The sequence below is a fragment of the Galeopterus variegatus genome, unplaced genomic scaffold (genome assembly GCF_000696425.1).
Source record: "Galeopterus variegatus unplaced genomic scaffold, G_variegatus-3.0.2 Scaffold81, whole genome shotgun sequence".
NCBI classification, from domain to species: domain Eukaryota; kingdom Metazoa; phylum Chordata; class Mammalia; order Dermoptera; family Cynocephalidae; genus Galeopterus; species Galeopterus variegatus.
The window spans coordinates 600,426-606,777 of record NW_007726192.1 but is presented as its reverse complement, the minus strand read 5'-3'; positions in this window follow the sequence as shown (position 1 = coordinate 606,777).

Genomic DNA, 6,352 nt, shown 5'->3' with positions numbered 1-6,352 from the left:
GGGGGGGGGGGAGGGGGGGAGGGAGAGAGAGAGCGCGCGCTAAGTAGTATTCCATTATGTATATATACCACATTTTCCTTATCCTTTCATCTGTCAATACATTTAGGTTGATTTCATCTCTTGGCTACTGTGAACAGTGCTGCTACAAACATGGAGTGCAGCTGTCTTTTTGATATATTGATTTCATTTCCTTTGCTTATATACCCAGGAGTGGGATAGCTGTGTCATAGGTAGATCTATTTTTAGTTCTCTGAGGAATCTCTACACTGTTTTCCACAATGGCTGTACCAATTTACATTCCCAGTAGCAATATGGGAGAGTTCCTTTTTCTCAGAATCCTCGCCAGCATTTGTTATTTTTTGTCTTGTTGATAATAGCTGTTCTAACGAGTGAGATGATATGTCATCGTGGTTTTAATTTGCATTTCCCTGATGATTAGTGGTTCTGAATATTTTTTCATGTGCCTGTTGACCACTTGTATATCTTCTTTTGAGAAATGTCTGTTCAGGCCCTTTGCCCATTTTTAAGTTGTGAAATAATTACTTTTAAAAAGAGTGTATAATTTAAGTATTAGTAGCATTCACATTTTGGCAACATAGGAGCCTCTCCAGTGGATGAGAACTACTAAGTTAGATCCTAGTTAGCAAATAGAATTAGTTAAATAGAGTGCAGAAGACATTATCATTAAGACCAATCTGTTCAATTTGTTTAATACATATTTAGGGCAAAAGCTAGAAGCAGCTACAAAATAAGTAAGATAAATTTTCTTGTATAACTGATGAAAACGCTCAATGAATATTGGTTACTACCGAATGAATGAAAAGTGTCCTGACAGAAAATAAAGCCAACTTCTAGAGTATTGCCTGACGTCTGTTGGTTCAGGGGCGTAGTCAGGGGCTATGTTACCCATGGGTATGCCTAAAGAGATTCCACACATGTGTCTGTCTTGTTCTCACTCTGCTGTGGCTCCCACTTCTTCATACCTGCCTGCAAAGCCACGGGGAGAAGTCCCACATCCGCCATTGCCCACCCTGGGAACACCAAAGCCCAACTGTGCCACAGGGGCCACTTCAAGATGCTCCAAACCTTCAAGTCATACAGAGAGGCCAGGAGAGATGACAGGGGGCGGGCGTAGTGTCGTCTCCAACTCCACAGCACAGTTTTTACTTGGACCTACCTGCAAGCATCTTTTGTGACTAGATAAGAAAAGTTTCATGAGATTCTGCTACTCATCCCTTTTATTCACAAGGAGCTCAATATCAGTCCAGGGGACTGGTAGGGACAGATAACTTTCACCCCAACTAAATTTCTCTATTTCCATCCTCACCCAAACTCCCTTGGCCCTCTCTAGGTAGCAACCAAAAAAATCTAAAGCTGCTATGAATGTGAAATGGCATATTAAGCATATTTTCTTATTTTGTATATTCTTTTCTATATTTTCTTTTTTCACAGCCATGAAAATACTCCATATATTTTCTTATTATCTGTATTCTTGGAGCTCTGGCATCTGGGGCCCTGCTGATCCTGGAGAGACTGCCGCTCCCAGGGATAGCTAATTCCTAGAGATGGCAAATGATTCCCCCCATGAGTGCATCCCTCATGTACAAACCAACAATCTAGAGCCCATACCCACCGGCTACCTCCTTCATTGAGCCCTCACAGGTTAAGCCACTATTTTCCTGCCCTTGTTACCCAGGCCAGCCAGGTCCTGGGAAACTAGGAGCAGTCCCTACACCTCAGAACCCACTGAAATTATTCAAACTATCCAATCCTAACCCTGCCTAGCCTGCTTACCCTGCCTCACCCATTTCTTCCCACAAAAACAAAACAAAATAAAAAACTCACAAAAAAGACTCTTGCCCATGATTCTCTTCGATTCTTCTTCCTCCTGACTGACCCAGGTGCTTCTCCTGTGGTCCTGGGTGGCGTGGTGTGCCCCCTCCTCTTGGGAAGTGTGGGTAACAAACCTTTTTTAACGGCAGTTGTCTCCTGAATAATAATAAAACCTGTATTTTAAAACAAACGAATATTGGGGAGACTTCAATGTGGGGCATCTACACTAGCAATAGTGAACCTCAGACTTCTTGTTTTATTTGAATAGCTCTCTTCTGTTTACAAAGTATCTTATATACACCTTCTCAATTGATTTAATTTTATCAGCAATTGTCTTCATTATAGAGACAAAAATCAGAACAATTTTGAGAAATAGCAACGTTATTGACAAAAACATCCACTTTCTTCCTATTAAGCTGCATGGGAAGTACCATAGTACCATAGAAGGAAGAGTACAGGCTCTGTAGAGTTGCTTTTAAGGAGGTCTCCAATCGCATGCCAATAAGAATAGCAGTCATAGCTAATAACACTTCCTGAGCACTCCCTACGTGCCAGCACCAGTGTGGGTAATTTTCACACGTTAACTTATTTATTCCTCATGTCAGTGCTAAGGCTGACACCCAAGGTAGTGATCATTATTTTTCCTGTTTCACAGACAATCTGAAATTAATGGGATAAAAATTTATCTGTCATATAACATCAGAGCTGCAAATAACTTTAAAGATCGACTGTCCTTGTTTTACAGCTGAAGTAAATATGTTTATGTGTTCTACTCCACTTCAGGGTTGTGTTATTCTGGAGTTCACTTCCCTCATAAGGCACATTACCCTGATTTTGCTAGTAGTAAGTTCTGATTCCTGCAACCTCTAGCCCACTTATGTCGTGTAAGGGAAGTGACACCTACTACAATAATCTCAAACCCCATAATCCGTCACGCATACTTTGAAAGCACTAAAGGGAAATGTGTTACAATAACCAAACATATCTAGTGTATATCACAAGGCTTGCCTAAATATTTCCCATTTACACTATTTTGAGAACTGGCTGCTAGCCCAGTTCCGACAACAGTGTTCAAGATTAAGCAAAAGACTGTGTGAGTATGAAAACTGAAAATATAATTTCCCCAGAAAGGGCTGTTAGTTATGAGTTCACTCTCTTGTGTTTGCAAGATCTCCTTTTGAGCATTTATGAAATATAGATTCTGCAACTGTCTCACTTACTGGAAAAAATGTGTGTCCTATTAGGTTTCCAGAGGACAATGGTATGACGACTCTAATCAGCTCTCCCTCAGAAGATTCTGCAGAAGCTGAGCCCAGGCCCTTCTCAGACTACCTCTCCCATAGCAACAGCCTCACCCTTGGCAAAGGCACAGACACTTTGTTCCACTCAACCCTGGTTGCCTTAACAAGCTAAGGGTCCTATACAATAGCAGTTATCCCAGAGCCATCTCAAAGCCAGCTCAAGGGGTACCAGGAGCTCTGTTCCTGGCCACAATCCCACTGTGATTTTGGGGTACAGTGTGTTGGGTGCATAGCTCCATCTTTAGGCATAGACCATCTTGGAACCAAACCCATTGGCTGATGACAACCTGAAGCATTCATTTGGCTGGGGCATTCTGAGCAAGAGGTAATCAGATTTCAATGACTTGGATGAATCCATCTTCCTCTCCACCCCTGCATGCTTCTGTACCAAGTCTAAAGCTTAAGGGAGAGGAGAATGCTTGGGATATGACATTTTCCAAGATGGAACAGCTGGCTTAGATCTATTAAATTGTGGCTTTAAATTAATACAGTCTATATTTTCCCCATAAATTAAGAACAATGTACCAAGGAACTGGAAAGAAAGCTTTTGAGTTCTTTTATGTTGTGCCCAAAGATTTCTAAGTCAAATTTTGAAGAAGAAAAGAACCTTGGTCTAAAGTCACTGAGTGTGTATGCCAAGCAAATTCATTGGATAATATTTGTGCTCTGCATCCTCGCAATTAGAATTATTTACTCTAATGCTTCAACTGAACTTATAACTTTGATTTCCATCTGCAGCCATTCCACAACCCCATCAGTAGAAGCAAAATATCATGTATTGTCATAGCTTAATGCACCTTCACAGCTATGGGGTAATGATTCAATTAATTGCTCTTTTAGGGATTCACTTCATTCCTTTATCCACTTAAGGGATGGATAAATTTAGGCCAGGAACATATCCACAAAACGTCTGTAGTCAGCTTCCTACCTCCTGCTCAAACTCTCATATGTCTCCATAAGGTTAGGGGCTCAACAAAGAGGTAAACTCCAAGTAAACATAGAAGGTATTTGAGTTTGTCACAGGCAGCATGTACCTCAAGGAGGTCATCACAAAGACTCCTCTGCTGGTAACTGCCTGGCAGAATGGATCAGGACAGAGAGCAACAATTCTTTCCTGAAGCCCAAATGCATAGTCCACACTCAGGTCCACACTGATGGGGAACAATACTGCAAAACAGAGAATTGGTCACTTTCCATTGAAAACTTTTTTTCCATTTTGCTTTGCTTTGTTTTTTAAATTATACAGACATGACCAGAATTTGAACCTGCATTGCCTGGATGAGACCATGAATAACTAACTGCCTTAACTGGAAAGATGTGCCAGACCCAAGAGCCTTGTTCTCTATCTGCTTCCACCCGAAAAAAAGGCTGTGCTTCCTTCCAGTCAGCAGCCCAACATAATTTAGCAACGACTTTTTGGCAGGTTATATGGAAAAGAATATATGCGGAAAATAATATATGCCTCTGTGTGTGTGTGTAGTGGGTTTTTTTCCTCAAATGATTTTTCTATCTTTAAGCTTTTCAGGATAGAGTAAGGCAGATTAGCACTGAACATTCTGGCTCAATTTATTTGCTAGATTCTATGATTCATCTACAAATTGGGATTTCAAAGCCTATCTCCAATGTATTAGTCCGTTTCTGTTGCTTGTAACAGAATACCTGAAACTGAGTAATTTATAAAGAAATAAAATTTATTTCTCATAGTTTCGGTGACTAGGAATCCAAAGTCCAGGGAACACATTTGGTGAGGGCCTTCTACTTAATGGTAACTCTCTGCAGAGTCCCTTGGTGGCCAGGGTGTCACATGGCAAGAATGGACTGAGTAAGAGTCAGCTAAGCTTCTCACTTGCTTTCTTTATAAAGCCATCATAACCACACCCATTAAATCAACCCATTACTCCATGAAAGTGTCAATTCATTCACTAGGGCATGGTCCTCACAATCCAGTCACCTCTTCAAAGGCCCCACCTTTCGATGACCATAATTGGATTTCCTACCCTTTTAACACTGGTACAGTGGAGATAAGTTTTCAACACATAAACTTTGGGGGACACATTTGACCCATAGCATCCAACTAACCAAGTTTTTTTTTTTTTCTTTAATTATTCTGCCAGTGAGGTTTGAAGACATAAAATAACATAAGAGCATGTCCTTGAGAAAGAGGGATTTTCTCCTTTACTCTTAATTCCATAATTATTCTGAATAAGGGTGTGGTGAATGGATACTATGAGGAAAGTTTGTTTAGCCTAAAAATGAGAAGACAGGGAAGGAAATGTAACAGTGATCTGGAGGTAGACTTAAATGAGGATTAGCAGCTGCCCTGTCCCCTTTGATGAAAGGGCTTAACTAACAGAAAGAGGAATTGAGGATACATCTTGGGAAAAACTTCCTGACTCTCATAAGTCCTGGCACTGTCCTACCAAAGGAGATCACCCCGTGTACCTCTCTGAAGATTTTTTTAGTGTGACGTTGTTTTTGTACATTTTCGTTGTTGCTGTCATTGTTACTCATTCTAAATTTTAGAAGTTGTAGGCCCTTATGTTTTTCCTTCATTACACAAGTAATGCATATTTATTGTATAAAAAAAATAGAAAATACTGATAAACAAAAAGAAAAAAATTATCTGTACTTCCACCACCCAGAGATAAGCACTGTTTATCATTCTGAGGCATGTGTTTTCAGACATTTTTCTCTGGGAGATTGGTTAAGTAATGCTACTACAGTTATAGAATGTGGCTACTAAGAATTATATGTGACACAGGAACACTGGGCCTTGGCCTCCATGTTTGTCCAAAATCTGATCTTTGGTTTCATCTCTGGCCTTGGCCTTGGCAAGTGAAAATGCTGAATGTCACCTTCATCTCCATCTGGCAACCTTGAACTTGTTCAGTGTTTGTGTTGGTGGAATAAATCACCATCACTTATGACCAGCAATAATGTCAGTCACATGAATAAGACATAATCAGATTTTGAGCTGAAATCTCCATATTCACCTAAAAATATACATAAGCATCTTAGATATAACCTGGAGTGAAAATCTCCTTATGTGTTTTATATATTGAAATTCTACCAGTTGGAGTACAAATATTGCAAGTATATATGTAAGAGTAAAATGCTACAACAATTAAGAATGATTACAAAAGTTGTCACTTTTATGTACTAAAATGTTTTTTAAAAACTTTCAAAAGGTTAGATAAATAATGGAATAGTTTGCCAAT